Here is a 14,427-nt window from a genome sequence, read left to right as displayed (position 1 = left end):
CCGGGGTCGTCTCTGGATTTTCCCAGCCTCTGGCTTCCCTCCCTCTGGGCCACAGCACTCTGGACCGTAACGGCCTGATCGTGTGACCCCACAGTCAGGGGCCAAACGGGGCACGATTATGTTGGAAGAGATAACGGCCGGGAGGAAGGATGGATGAAAGGGAGGGGGGAGCATTAGATGGTCAGAGGACCCATGGATGGGTCAGCGGACACACGGAAGGAAAGGTAGGCTATGGATGGATGGGGGAGGGAGGGAGGGAGGGAAGGAAGGAAGGAAGGAAGGAAGGAAGGAAGGATGTCCAGGTCGGAGGGAGGGGTAGACAGACTAACCAGAGGACTCCGTCCCAGTGGCAGGGGGGCGGGGAGCCTCTCCTTCATGGCCCTCTTGCTGCTCCAGTCCCCATGACACTGAGCTGCAAAGTGACCCCACAGCATCCTTCCAGCCTGAGCTGTCGTCTGAGGCCAGCTTCAGCGTACCTCCCCTCCTGTCCACAGCCCCGTGGGCTGGAACGAAGGGGACGGGGGGAACCATGACTCCCGGCGTGCCGTGACCCGGGGCAATCGCCCCGACCCACCGTGGGTCCCCAAACAGCTGTGCCTCCTGCAGCCTCAGCACCCCCGGGTGCTCTGGCCTGACCGTAGACGGCAGCGCTCAGCAGGCTGGACAAGCACCGCGGGCACACACAGGGCCCCGGGGAGCTGCAGCCAGGGGTGGGAGGGGTCGGGGGGCGCCCAAGAGGTAGAGAATCCGGCTGCTTCCACCGGGAGGCCAGTGAGGGAACCGAGGACGGGGGCGGCTAGGCACGCGGCCACCTCCGGGCAACTTCCCTGATTCTCCTAGCTAAGAGTAGCCTCTCCCTCCTCTTTCTAGAGCGTTCTCTGACCCCTTTCTCATGCCTCTCTCTCCTTCCGCCAGCGTCATCTGTGCGTGCATCCTGCACCCCTGGAGCCCAAGCACCCCGGCTTCCTCGTCTCATAACCAGCGCAGGGTCCAGCCGTGGGACGTCGCACCCATCTCCTGTCTGCAGGGGGGACAGTGCCCGTGTGTCCCAAACTGGGAGGTGACCCTGTGCACCGTCTGACCGTCATCTGTCCGTCTGTGCTTTCACTCAGCGCACGCGCACACCCGGGCACAAACGCATCCCCGTCAAGGAGTTAGCCAGACCCGATGCCACCCCCCGAAAGCCCCAACAGGCTGCCCTGACAGACACGGGAGCAGCCGAGCCCCCGGCAATCTGCCTCCGCGGGGAGGGGGCACCAGGCACCCCCAGGACGGCCGTCGGGAAGGGCCAGGCCAGGGCTGCGCCGTGGTGGAGGCACACGAGGCCCCTCTCGGGCAGGTGGGGCCGCCCGGCTGCCAGCGCTCACCTGGCTCCCGAGCAGCGGCCGGCAGGAGGCCCCCCCGTAAATCCCACACCCGCCCAGCTGCTGTCGCCGCCGCGCCGCTGCCCGCTGCCTGCTGCCCGCCTGGCGGGAGCCAGCTGTGTCACCGCCGGCATGAGGTGGCAGGCCCGTGGCGCGGGCACGTGTCTCGTCCTCGAAGGTCCCGGGTCGGGGGGCGGGGGGGGCTCACCACGCTGGAGTCCAGGAAGGCCGCCTCCTCCCAGCCCTTCTGCGGCTCGGGGCTCCCAGAGAACATTCTAAATCAGCCGGGGCGGGGGGCAGGGGGAGCCGCGGAGGAAGCCGGTTTTTTGTTTTTTTATATTTAAAGTGTACAATTTGATTTTTTTTCTTATTAATAATGTATATATGGCAATCCCAATCTCCCAATTCATCCCCCCCCAACACCTCCCCCACCCCGCTTTCCCCACGTGGTGTCCGTATGTTTGTCCTCTGCATCTGTGTCTCTATTTCTGCCTTGCAAACCGGTTGGTTTGCACCATTTTTCTATAGTCCGCATATGTGTGTTAATATACAATATTTGTTTTTCCCTTTCTGACTCCCTCCACTCTGTATGACAGTCTCTGGTTCCATCCATGTCTCTAAAAATGTCCCAGTTTCATTCCATTTTACAGCTGAGTAATATTCCATTGTATATACGTACCACATCTTCTCTATCCATTCATCTGTTGATGGACATTTAGGGTGCTTCCATATCCTGGCTGTTGTAAATAGTGAGAAGCTGGTTCAGAGGAAATATCCCAACCACAGCTGGTCTATGGCTCTTCCTGGAGACGAGACTGACTCAGGCACCTCCAGGGAGGAGGAGGGGCCAGGGTGAGCAGGGGTGGTAGAGGCCAAGGCAGCGGGGGCCAGGGAGGGGCACGCAGGCTCCGGCCCGGCTCCGGGGGCCTCTGGGCAGTAAGGAGACCACTAGCCCCGGCAAGAGGCCTGCTTCCCCTCGTCCACCCCTCCACAGCATCCCCACCCCGGCCTTTCTCCGCATGCATGCCCTGGGGGCTCACAGCGCCCAGCCGCCCAGGTGCAGGGGCTCAGGTCTCCTGCTTCTCTGAGGGCAGCCCCACCCCAGAGGGTCGGTGTTTCCAGGCCCTCCCAAAAGCACTGTGTGTCTGCGGTGTGGGGGCTGACACACAGGCAGGCGGCTCCGGAGACTCATCTTGGTGGCTCAGGGGCAGCGGGGTGCAGGGCCCCATGGCCAGAGGGAGACCCTCCCTCCACACCTGGGGCCCCGCCCTCACTGCCTGTCTAGGCATCACGGGGGCGGGGGAGCGCGAGCCTGGACCTGTCCCTGGAGTCTGCAGGGGCGGGGACCGGGTTGGGGCTCAGATGGCCCCTCCTGCCTTTAGCACCCACAGTCACAGCCTCCGCAGCCCCCTGCTGGGCCGCTCAGGTCCCCAGGCCCCATGTGAGACACCGCAACCCCGGCACATCCAGCTGGACTTCACGGTCCCTCGAGCACCCAGCTCAGCAGAGGCGCCTGCCCAGGGAAGGGCAGCTTCCGCCCAGGCCTCCTGGTAGCTCAGGGACCCCCGGCCACGAGGACAGGCCACCAGCGCAGGCCTCCTCTGCACCGTGGCCGTTTTGTGGCTGCCCGGGGCAGGACTCGGGCTCCGACTCCAGCCAGGGGTGCAGCCACGGAGCTTGGGGCCTCTTCCAAGGGCAAAGGCTCAGGACCCCGCACACCGCACTGCCGCCTCCCAGAGAGGGGCTGTAACTGGAGACTCCGGGGGCAGACAGGCCCTGCTGCAGGGACACAAAGCGCCCACCGGCTGATCCCCCAACAAAGATCAGGCTGGGCTTGGGCCCCCTAATCCTCATCCCTGTCCCTGGTGGGTGCCCAGGTGCCCGGGCCCGGCCAGCCCTCCGCTAAGAGGCTCTAATTGGTAGGCCCAGAACGGGGCCGGTCCCCAGGGCCGCTGACACGGCGCAGGTGGAGGGGAGAGAGGGAGCCGGGGCCAGGGCCTCCAGTCCCTGCCCTGGAGCAGGAGGGTCCGCGGTGGGCCCGGGCTGGGGATGCCCGGGACCCCGCGCGTCCTCCTGTGCGGTCAGACCCTGCCGCCTCGCCCACGGTTGCGTGGGAGGCATTCAGCATCCCAGGGCGCACCCCCTGACCAATGGGGATCAGGGCAGATCACACTGCGCCTGTTTCCCCAGGGCAGGTGGAGGTGCTGGCTCAGCTGACCTCCGGAGCACTGGGCATCCAGGCATCCACCGTCCCACCATCTGCGGGGAGACCGAGGCCCCCTCCTGGCCTGCAGCACATCGGACCCCAACACCTGCCACGGGATTGCTGTACAAGATGGCAGAAGCGTCTTTGTCCAGGATCCCATCTGGGGGAAACCAGGAGAGAACGGGGCACCCAAAAAGAGAGGCCCCGGCTGAGGCTCAGAGGAGCCCCTGCCCCTGTGCTTCCTGCCCCAGGCTCCCCAAGGGGCACTCAGCCCCCAGTTTCCCAGGCAGAGGCCCAGGACCCCAGATCCCCTCTTCCCACGGGGCCCCGCCATCTGGATGAGGGTCCCCAGCCCGTCCCTCAGCCTCAGCCTCTGTCCAGGGCCCTGGCCACGCCTCCCTGCTGCCTCCGTCCAGCACCGTGACCCCCAAGCCCTTCCTCCCAGAGGCCGTAGGTCACGTTCTTAAAGGTGCTCTGAGCCGTTCCCCGAATCTCCATGCGCATCATGGCCCTGCTAGGTTCTCCCACTTGGATCCACTGCTGCCCCGCTGGAGGGAGATGGAGAGGGCACCCGGCCTCCGCCACAGTCCCAGGGCACACACAGCCCACCTCCTCCCCATGGCGTCGGCACCAGCGGCCACCCACCCAGGTCAACAGAAAGCAGAGCCTTTCACGGGCATGCACACACGTGTACACATGTGCGTGCACAGCACATGCACACATGGACATGTGTACACATGCGCATGCACACATGCACGTGTGTACACTCCCCCGCGCGTGCACATGTAGATGCACACTCGTGTACACACATGTATGTGCGCGCACACACATCTACACACACACACACACACACACACACACACACACACACACGGCTGCACTCCTGGGTCAGGGGCCCCACCTGTAGGGTGCCCCGGGGCCAAGGCCCTGCAAGGATGCTCAGGCCAGCCCTGAGCCAGCCCTCGGCGTGACCCGCGTGAGTCCCCTCCCCTGAGGGTCTCCGCACGGCGGGGACTGGTAGCTAAGCACCCCTGAGCGCCCACTGCCTCGCCCGGCGGCTCCGGGGCAGCGTCACTGGAGCGCCTCCCAGGAAGGTGCCCCCAGAGGTACCTGATGACCCTGGTGCAGACGGAGGGCTGGGCAGAGCGTGAGATCCCTCACTATTCATCGCGCCCCTCGGGAACCCCAGACCGCCCCCGCCTTGGCCAGACAAAGGTGACACGTTCCCCTCCGCACGCGTAATTTATCCTCCATTAATGCTCACGGCAGCCTGACAAAGTAAATCTCTTTTAAATGTAATCTGTCTCTAATAGTTAGCAGAAGGGGGAAAGCCTACCTGGTTTTGAATATTTAAACCTCCATATAAAAATTTTAAACCCCAGGAGCGCGATGCATTACAGAACCTAATATTATCTTTAGGGAAGAGGACGGCCCCCCCCGCCCACCGTGCTCCCGGATGCAAATGTCCCGTTTTTATCTGTGGCTTACAGGCATGTCACAAATAGGATTAGAAAACCATTTTGTGAAATGGAAACGAACGGGATTTAATGGAAAAACCAAAAGATGGTCCAAGACCCATTTTTCCTTAATGATATTTCTGGCCAGGAGATTCCTCTAAATCACCTCCCAGGTTTCACCCCCAGGACACCCACCCCCCCCACCCCCAGTAGAACAAAAGCCAGACAGAGCTAAAGGACCCCGTGAGAGGGGGCGCGGTGAGAAGGAAGGGCCGCCACCAGCCAGCCCGGAAGCCATCACGGGATGGATCCACCACCAAGATCCACTTAACGGCTTTGTTGAGCCTTGGTTGCCGTGAACAAGTTAATCCTCACCCTGCAAGTCCATCCTGGGGTCATCTAGGGACCGTCCTCCGAGTCCCAAGCCCAGGAGCGACCCAGCTGGGCACGCTGAACTGCAGGCCGGCCACACGCCCATAGGGGCTTCTGGTGCGGGGACCGCCCGGTCTGCCCGGCCCTCTGCCCATCACCCCGGCGCCCCACGGGCCAGTCACATGGTGCAGGCGGCCCACGGCTCCCCCGGCCCCTTCCTCCTAAAGGAGACAGGGAATTCCGGAGTCTTTGTTGTGGCTTCACAGGAACCCACGGCCTTGCTCTCCCACGCTCACGACCCCTGCCCCCCCGCCTCGGCCCAACACCCCATCCTTGCTCTCAGGCCTGCTGCCTGGGGCCATGAGGGATGCAGGCAGATCTGGGAAGGAGAGGCTGGAGCATAAGACGGGTGGGGTGAGGATGAGTCACGCGCTTATAGGAGCTGCTTCACCCCATCTGGCCAGATCCAAGCCGTGTGGGCTGAATTGTGTCCCCCAAATGCTTGTTGAAGCTCTAAGCCTCTGCACCCGGGAATGGCCCAGGCTGAGACAATAAATGTCTGCGGCACAAGCCCCAGGCCGCAGGCCTGTGTTCCACACCGCAGCCTGGCAGACCCCAAGGCTGGGGGAGGGAGGGGAACGGTGGGTAGCAGGCTGGGCGCCGAAGCAGTGGGGAGCTATGGAAGGTGTGTGAGCAGAGCAGGGCCTCGATCAGAGCTGCGCCTTTCGGAGCCCGTCCCGACGGGGCAGACAGGACAGAGGGCGGCGGGAGGGCCCCCAGTCCGCCTGCCCCCCACACACCCACAGCCCCGGCCCGCGGGCATTCGGGTTCTGCCCAGACATGCGGCCCAAGGCCATCCCCCAGGAGCACATGGCCTCTCCCCAGCCTTCCCGCTGCCCACAGCCAGAGGGGCAGGGCCAGGTGAGCCCCCTCCGGGCTGCCTGGGAGTCAGGAAGCGTCCAAGCCCAGGTGGCCTTTTTATACCTAAAAGAAACTTGTAGAACCTCAACGTATTCGTCTCCTCAAAAAATACCCAGAGGGAGGCAGAGGGTGGGCCGGTTGGAGGGTCGCCACCCCACCCTGGGCCACCGCTGGGCAGCCTGAGCCTTGTCCCCCTGCCACCTGCCTTCCCGGGGGGAGACAGGACGCTTCACCCTTAGCACAAGGCAGGCACTGCTGAAGCCCAGCCGGAGGGCTGTTGTTCCCTGAGTGGCTGAGTTAACAGAGGAAGGCAGAAGGATGGGAGCACACGCCCGCCACCTACCCCCCCCCACCCCGCTGCGAGTCCTCCCGGATGCGCTCCACATGCAAATTTTCCAGTTAGGTGCCAGGGCTTCGCTGCAGGGTTTTAAGTCTCTTGGTTGGAAATAAGGACTCTTTGTAACTCAGTTTAAACACAGCCATGGACACACCTTACGTGTGATGTCCTTGCCGTGACCTTGAGCGTTCCGGGGGCGGGAATACTGAGGGGCCCTGGGGCCGGGCTGCCCCCCGCTGCGGAGCAGATGTGGCGGCTGTTGCATGCTCTGGTCAGCTGTCCCCCCCCCCCGCCCCCCGCGACCCCGTCACCACGCCTCCCTCGCGCTGTCTGCCCCCCTGCTGCATCAGGGGTTTGCTGGAACTGGGTTTAAACTGCAGGTCTGAGGCCTGGCCTGGGAGCTGAGCTGGTCAGGCCTGGGCTGAGGGAGGTGTCACTGGGCATGAGACAGGAAACCTTACTCTTAACATCAAACTTTTAGGTGCAATCCCTTAAATTTTTTACATTTTGTTCATCTGTTTCAGAATAGCTCAAGGTCATGGTAGAAAATCCAGTGACCCGGAAAAGGCCAGCCTCGCTGTCCCAGGATGAACCTGCAGCCCCGTGGCCCAGCCTCCTCCCCAAGCCCTGAGGACGTTGCACCCCCAGGACTTGGAGTTTGGGGTCGACAGAGCCCCCTCTCCAGGCTTCTCACTCCCGTCCCCTCCCATCCCTGCTCTGCGTACGCACGGCTCCTGAGGCGCGCTCGCCAAGGCTCCTTAAACACAGATGGACGCGCGCTCCCTCCGGCCGCCGTCCAGGCGAGGGCGGGCCCAGACCTGCGCCGGCTGACTCCGCAGGCAGCCCTGCCCTGGGTCTGCACACCGCCAGCCCCGAAGCCGGAGGCCGCAGAGGCCGCGCGCCCAGGCTTGAGGCCCTCTGGGTCCCCACCACTCCAGGCCAGCAGGCCAGGGCCACACGCCACACGCACACGCCCGGTCGCACCCCGCGCCTCCCCAGAGGCCCCCGCACGCCTCCCCTGGGGTCTGCGTCCCCCTCAGAGCCGACCCTGTGGAGGAGTAAAGGCCGTCCGAGCCACCGGCATCTGCTGTGGGTGCGGCCAACCAGGGGCCCCCACGCCCACCCCCCAGGCACCGCGCCAGCCCCCCCCCCCCCCCCCCCGCCCTGCGGCTGCCGATGGGCCTGCGTGGCTCCAGCGGGCCCGGTGTTGATGTAATGAGCGCTTCACACACATGTCTCAGCCCAGGCGTCTGGTGCGCCCTGTGCCGCCCACAGGACCCCCGGGAAGCCCGCCCAGCTCCCCACCCCGCAGCAGCCTGAGCTCCCGCCCACCTGGCGGGAGGGGCGGCCCCTCCCTCCACCGGCCAGCAGCTCCCACGGCCTGAGTGTCCCAGGCCCCTGGGCTGCAGTGTGAGCTCAGGGTCCAGGGTTCTCGGTGCCCACGAGCTTGAGGCAAGTCCTGGGCGAAACACAGAAGCTGGAAAAGTGCGGGCCCCTCCTGTGCCCCACGACCCTGTGCATCTTCCCGGAAGGTCAGGCCAGCACCCGTCCCTCCCTCACGCATCCGCTCACTCATCCCGTGGCAATAACGGGGCCCCCCCAGGGATGCGCCTCACCACGAGGGTTCTGGGGGCAGGAGGAGCCCGGCCTCCCCTCAGCGCTCTCCAGCGAGGGGCCAGCAGGCTAGGCGTGGGGCCCCCGCCCATGTGGCGCAGCACCCCCGCGGCCTGGAAGCCCTGCCAGCCCCCCCCAGGATCCACGTGGCCACTGTCAACAGCTTTCCCCAGGCAGCGGCTGCAGGGCCGGTTCCGAGAGCAATTAACGGTAATTATCCCCAATCCCTGCACCCCGATCCCCACCCCAGGCCACAGAAGAGAAACACCAGGGCTGCCTGAGGTCCCCCGGGTTGCAGCCTGGGTCCTGCAGGTCCCTGCCCTCCGGGGCCGCAGGTCGCCTGTCCATGGGTGGGAAAGGGGAGGGGGTCGGGTTCTAGAAGGGCCCGGCTGGCGACCCCCGCCCTTTGCTCACAACCCAGCCAGCTCCACCCACCGCACCACCCACTGATCACACCACACGGGGGTGCCCGCCCCCGCTCCACACCCACCAGCGCTTTCTGTGTCTCAGGGTCCTTCCACGCCCTCCCTGGGCTTGGAGTACTGGTGGGGAGAGGGGGGCCTGTTCCCATCTCAAGGATGAGAACCTGAGGCTGAGAGACAGCTCCAGGGTGGGGCAGAGCTGGGACCCGGGCCCCTGGGCAGGGTGGCATCGGGCCTGGCCAGAGCCGACCTGGGGGTGCACCTCTGCCTCCTGCCGGGCCCCAACCCAGAGCGAGAGCTTCTGCCACCCCGACACCACTCGGGGGCCATGGGGGTGGAGGGGGTCAAGAAGGGAGGCACCGGGTGACCCCAGCTTCTGGGCCTGAACCACGGGTAGATGGTGACCACTCTGCCGGCACCGGGGTCCCAGGCAAAGGGCGGGGCGGGCTGGGGGCAACCACGTTCCGATGGTTTGAAACAGGGGGGTGTCCAGGGGACACACGCATGGGGCAGCTGGACACCTGGCCTGGAGCTCAAACAGCAGGGGCGGCCAGAGGTGGGCGTGTGGACGGAGGGCACGGGGGAGGGGGGCTGTGCCAGAGACGCAGGACACAGCGTCGTGTGGGGGGCAGGTGGGGGGCGGGCAGCAGGGACAGCCGCGGACACGGGCTGGGGCTGGGGGTCAGGGCCGCGGAGGCTGCCTCCCAGGAAGCCCGCGGGATGCCCGGGGAGGGGGACGTGTCCTGCACCCCCTCAGATGTCAGGGCAGGGACTCAGGAGACGCTGGGGGCGGGGCACCGGCCAAGTGGGCCGGGGTGGGGACAGGGCAGCCGGGCCCCCGGGGACGGTGGGACCCTCCCCTCCGCCTCCTGTGCAGAAGCAGCTGAGGCGGCTGGAAGCTGGGTGAAGCCCTCTGGACACCGACCCCAAGGCCGGTCAGAGGGCCGCGCTGGCCACAAGGAGGCTGGCGTAAGCTGAACGGTGTCCCCCAAACTCACACGTGGAAGCCGACCCCAGTGCCTCAGGATGCGGCTGTATTTGGACACGGGGCCTTGGAAGGGGCGATTCCGTGAAAGTGAGGCCCTTAGGGTGGGTCCTAAACCAGCCTGAGAGGCGTCCTTACAAGAGGAGATTTGCACGCACAGGGAGACACCAGAGGAAAGGCCAGGTGAGGACAAGGCGGGAAGATGGCCGTGTGCAAGCCACTGAGAGAGGCCTCGGAAGACGCCAGCCCTGCCGACACCTCCATCTCAGACTTCCAGCCTCCAGGACTGCGAGAGAATAAATGTCTAAGTCACCCGAGCCGGGTCCTTCGTTCCGGCAGCCCTGAGACAGCGAACATGCATGTTTTACACTGAGAAGCAAGGCTGAGGCAAGGCTGTGCAGAGGGCAGACAGGTGACCGCCCTCAGCCCCTCTCCCCGGCAGGGGGGACCCCAGCCCCAGGCCCTGGGCCTGGATGGCCCCCCCTCCTTCCTTCACCTCCTGAAACCCACCCAGGTCCAGCCCTCCTCCGCAGAGCTTCCCTGGGGCCCTGGCCGCCGCTGCTCTGTGTCCGGCCCCCCCCACAGCCCAGGAGCCCCTCGGGGAGGAGGAGGCTGCCCCCCGGAGCCCCCCGCCCAGACCGGCCTCCGCACGCTGGGGACCAAATCCCCTCCCTTCCCCGGCCCGCCCCAAACCAGCCTTTTGCCAAACACAGTTAATAAATTATTCAGTTTGCAAAATGCCATTATGTGTGAGTTTACTTAATTGAACAGAATAATTTATGGTAACACCTGGGGAAAGAAAGATCGATGTGGCACAGCGCAGAAGAATGACTGAGCCGCAGCGAAGGCAATCTGATCTTTATCCCTCGTTATAATAATGGTAAGGGGAAAACATCAACTTGGGGCAGAATCAATAGTTGCCGAGTGGCCGGACCATGAATTTTAACTGGAGGTGGCGAGGAGGTGGGCTGGCATGTCCATAATTAATGCCTCCTCGTCTGCCGCCACAAATAACGGCGGGCTCTGGGTCCAGACGCCCGCTGCCCGCACATTCGCGGGCGATCGTAAAAGATAATTTAGGAAGAAGTCTGTTCGCGATCCGTGCGTAACACCCCCAACATGATTCAGGACGCAGCTCCACGCTGGCTTCACAGCAAATCACCCGGAGACAGATGGCGCGGAGTTTTAGCTCCTCTGCTCGGTGCCCCGCCTGTGTCATCATGACGCCTGCAGCCGGGGCCAGGCCGGACTCAGCCTGCGTCCAGGCCACGACCGCCCTGCACCCCCGATGCCCGGGGCTGGGCCGGCCCCGTGCTGGAGGGCAGCCCACGGGACACTCGTCCCGGCCACAAGAGGCACAGGCCAAAGGCTTGGCCACCTGCCAGCTGAGGGGCTGCGGGCACGTCACCTCCACTGGGAACCTCAGTGCCCACGCCTGGGAAGCAGGAACGGAGACCCCCGGGTCGGCACGAGTGCTTGTTCCTGACGCTGCGTCCCCCCCACTGAAAAGAGGTTCCTGGTCTGGTATGTTCAACTCAGACTCCTGCCCCATCCGTGTCCGCAGGTCGTGTGTAGACACACCCGCAGCCCACACCCTCTGCCGGAAGCCTCGGGCTTCATTCGGCAGGTCCAGGGAGCAGCCGAGTTCCTAGGCCCCCGGGAGTGGCTTCCTGAGCTGCAGCCTCCAGGCTTCCTGCGTCCTGCTCTGGAGCCCCCCGAGCCCCCGGGGCCCTTCTGTGCCGCACCCCCAAACACACCCATGCGGTCAGCTCCAGGGAGCCGGGGGCTGTGCCCACAGAGGTCCTAGACCACTGTCTCCAGTTTATAGAGGAGACAGCGGAAGCTCAGGGAGGTCGAGGGACTTGCCAGAAGCCACACACCCAGGTGGCAGAGCCCCACCTCTTCAGACCACTGGCCACTTCTAGAGGCCGGCCTCGTGCAGGGCTCTGCAGTGGGGGCAGGTGAGACAGCCCCGGCACCACGTTCCTGGAGGCCAGGCAGGGACCCCAGGGCACAGCCACCACCTTGGGCCCCTTTGGGGACCAGGGACATCTGCTCTGAATGGAAAGTGGCAGCCAGCTATTGACCTCATGGGCAGAGGGTGGTACCAGGGCCTGAGCTCACTGTGTGACCTTGGACATGGCCCTCCCCTCCTTGGCCTGACTCCCGCTTTCTAGGGGCCTCTGCATACCCTCCGTGTGCCCTGGGCTAAGTGGCAGGGAGATGGGAAGTGGGCCACGCAGTACCCTCTCGAATGCAGCCTCAACTGACAACACAGGAACCCACAGAGCCAGTGCCTAGGAGACCCTAGCCCACGGCAGCACCTCCCCTGCAGCTCCACTGGGACCCAAGCGGCCTGAACACCTTTAGACCTGCACAGACCCTGCAAACACATTTCCCAGAGGTCTCCAAGGGCAGAGATCATGTCTAATTCCTACCTGTGCCCTCAACCCAGTGCCGAGTCCAGCACTGGATAGGCCTGATTGCTGTTGGATGAGTGGATGAGTGAATGGGTGGGTAGTTGGGAGGGTGGATAGTAGGTGGATGGATGGATGGATGGATGGATGGATGGATGGATGGATGGGTGGTGGATGGATGGATGATGGATGGGTGGGTGGATGATGCATAGACGGATGGATTGGTGATGGGTGGATGGATGGATGGCTGAATACAGGTGAGGATAAGGAAAATAGTAGGTAGCTGGACACACAGCTGGTGCTAAGGAACTGGGGGACAATGAACAGGCAGACTGGGGTTTGGTGAGTGGTGGACAGGAGAGGAAGGGAGGACAGCTGGGTAGATGGGTAGGTGGGTCTGGGGGTGGCCCCAGGAGTCCTGGTTCTCAGTAGGTGTGTATCAAGTGAATGAATGGAGGAGGGAACGAGTGGACAGGTGGAAAGTGGGCCACTGGGGCAGCCGTTCCACTCCCTCTCACCACACTGGAACGAAAGGAGGAGCCCAAGGCTCTGACCCGTCTGTTTCCCCCTCATCACGTAGGGCAAAGCTGGAACAGACCTCAGGGCCAGCTTCCCAGCCCCCGCGGCACCCAGTGGACGGTGCGGCCCTGGCCCAGCCCTGCCTCTCTGTCTACGTGCCGCCCCTCCTGCAGTTCAGATCTCAGTGCCATGAGCTCCTGGGGTCAGTGGGAGGCAGAGACCCCACAGCCCCCCGCCCTCCGGGTCGCCTGCTGCAGGCAAGAGGGCCTGTCGGACGCCAGGGCCATCCGACGGCGGCCCCCCGGAGAGCGCTGCCAGCCGGCTCCCCCCGCCCCCAGGCCGACAAGCACGTCCGTGTCTCGTCGCCGCCACGACGCTCACTCCAGACGTCCCCGTCCCAACAGGCGGGGCGCCTGGCGGCTGAGGGAGGGCGGGCAGCCTGCTGGGGGGACAGGCCGGCAGCCGCCTGTCACGACAAAGGGTGAGAGGCTGAGAGCGACGACATGGCCTGGAGGGACATCGGATGGAGCTTTGGGAAGGAGCCACCTCAGTTTCAAAAGGGAAACGCAAGCCGCTGGACCAGAACCCCAGCCCTGCGAGCCCAGCCTCCCCGCGCCGCCCAGCCACCCCCACAGCCGCCCCGCCGCCACGTCTGGGCCCCTCCCCTTGGCCAGCCCCGTCCCTGATTCAGCCCCGACCCGCCCGCCCTCAGCGCTGGGTGCGTCCAAACACCTCTCTCCACCCTGCCTCCCGCCTGCCCCCAGGTGTGCTGGCACACGGTCAACCGCCGGCTCTCTGAGACCAAGGGCACCTGAGGCAGGTACACGGTTTATTGTAAATCTCACCGCTGTAAAGGGTGTGAACGCACGACTTACAAACAACAAGAAAATGTACCCTACTGTCCCCCGTGATTTCCACCTGGCCTCTGGGCGAGTTTCCGGAGCCGACCCCGTGGCCGCCCTGCCCGCAATTCCACCACCGAGGCCGCGTCCCAAACCCCGAGCCTCCCCGGTCGGACCTATTATGTCTGCCGTGTGATCCGCTGTCCCACTGTCTCCCACCCTCCTGAAATTTTATTCACTGAACCCAAACCTTTTCCAGCTGCGGGCTGCAGTCAGGCCGGCCCTCTGGGTAGCGTCTCACCCCGTCGCAAGGGTTGGAACGTGATGTCATTCTACATTATTTAACGACACATGTGCGTCACGAGTGGCTCACAAAAGCCCTGAGAACTCAGCAGCTCTGCGGGTGGAGAGGAGCCGGCTCCCGGCACCGTCTCTACCTCCACGCCTGCCTGGCGTGAATGCATGAATGAACGGAGGAATTCTGTGTCTCAGCCCAAAGCTTCCTCCTGGGAGCTGCCGGTGGATCCCCTGAGTTGTCCAAAGCGTCTCAGAGTAAACAGGTTCCCAGAACAGTGCTGGCAACCCTGCGCCGTGCGCCTCCCCCCTCGCCAGTCTCCTTAACCAGAACGGCCGCGGGCGAGGCCGTGCCCGGAGGCCAGCACGCTCAACACCAGCCCGGCGCTGGCCCGGCTCCGCGTCCACTGGGGGAGGGTCTACGGAGAGACCTGGAGCCACAGGGCAGGGATGCTGCAAGGGCGGAACGAGGTCTCAGGTGCTCAGGGAACAGCAAGGGAGGCGGCCGGCACACCGCTCTCCCCCCGAGGCCCCATCTCAGCCTGGCCACCCCCGATGGGCCTCCCCTCCCCCGGCAGCCAAGGCAGCAGTGAAACTGAACTGCCCGCCTGGCCAGGCACATCACCTGCAATCACACCTACCATCCCTTCTGCCAGGAGGACCTCACCCCTGCCTGG

This window comes from Hippopotamus amphibius, chromosome 4 (genome assembly GCF_030028045.1).
Source record: "Hippopotamus amphibius kiboko isolate mHipAmp2 chromosome 4, mHipAmp2.hap2, whole genome shotgun sequence".
Lineage (NCBI taxonomy): Eukaryota > Metazoa > Chordata > Mammalia > Artiodactyla > Hippopotamidae > Hippopotamus > Hippopotamus amphibius.
This window is presented reverse-complemented; position numbering follows the sequence as displayed.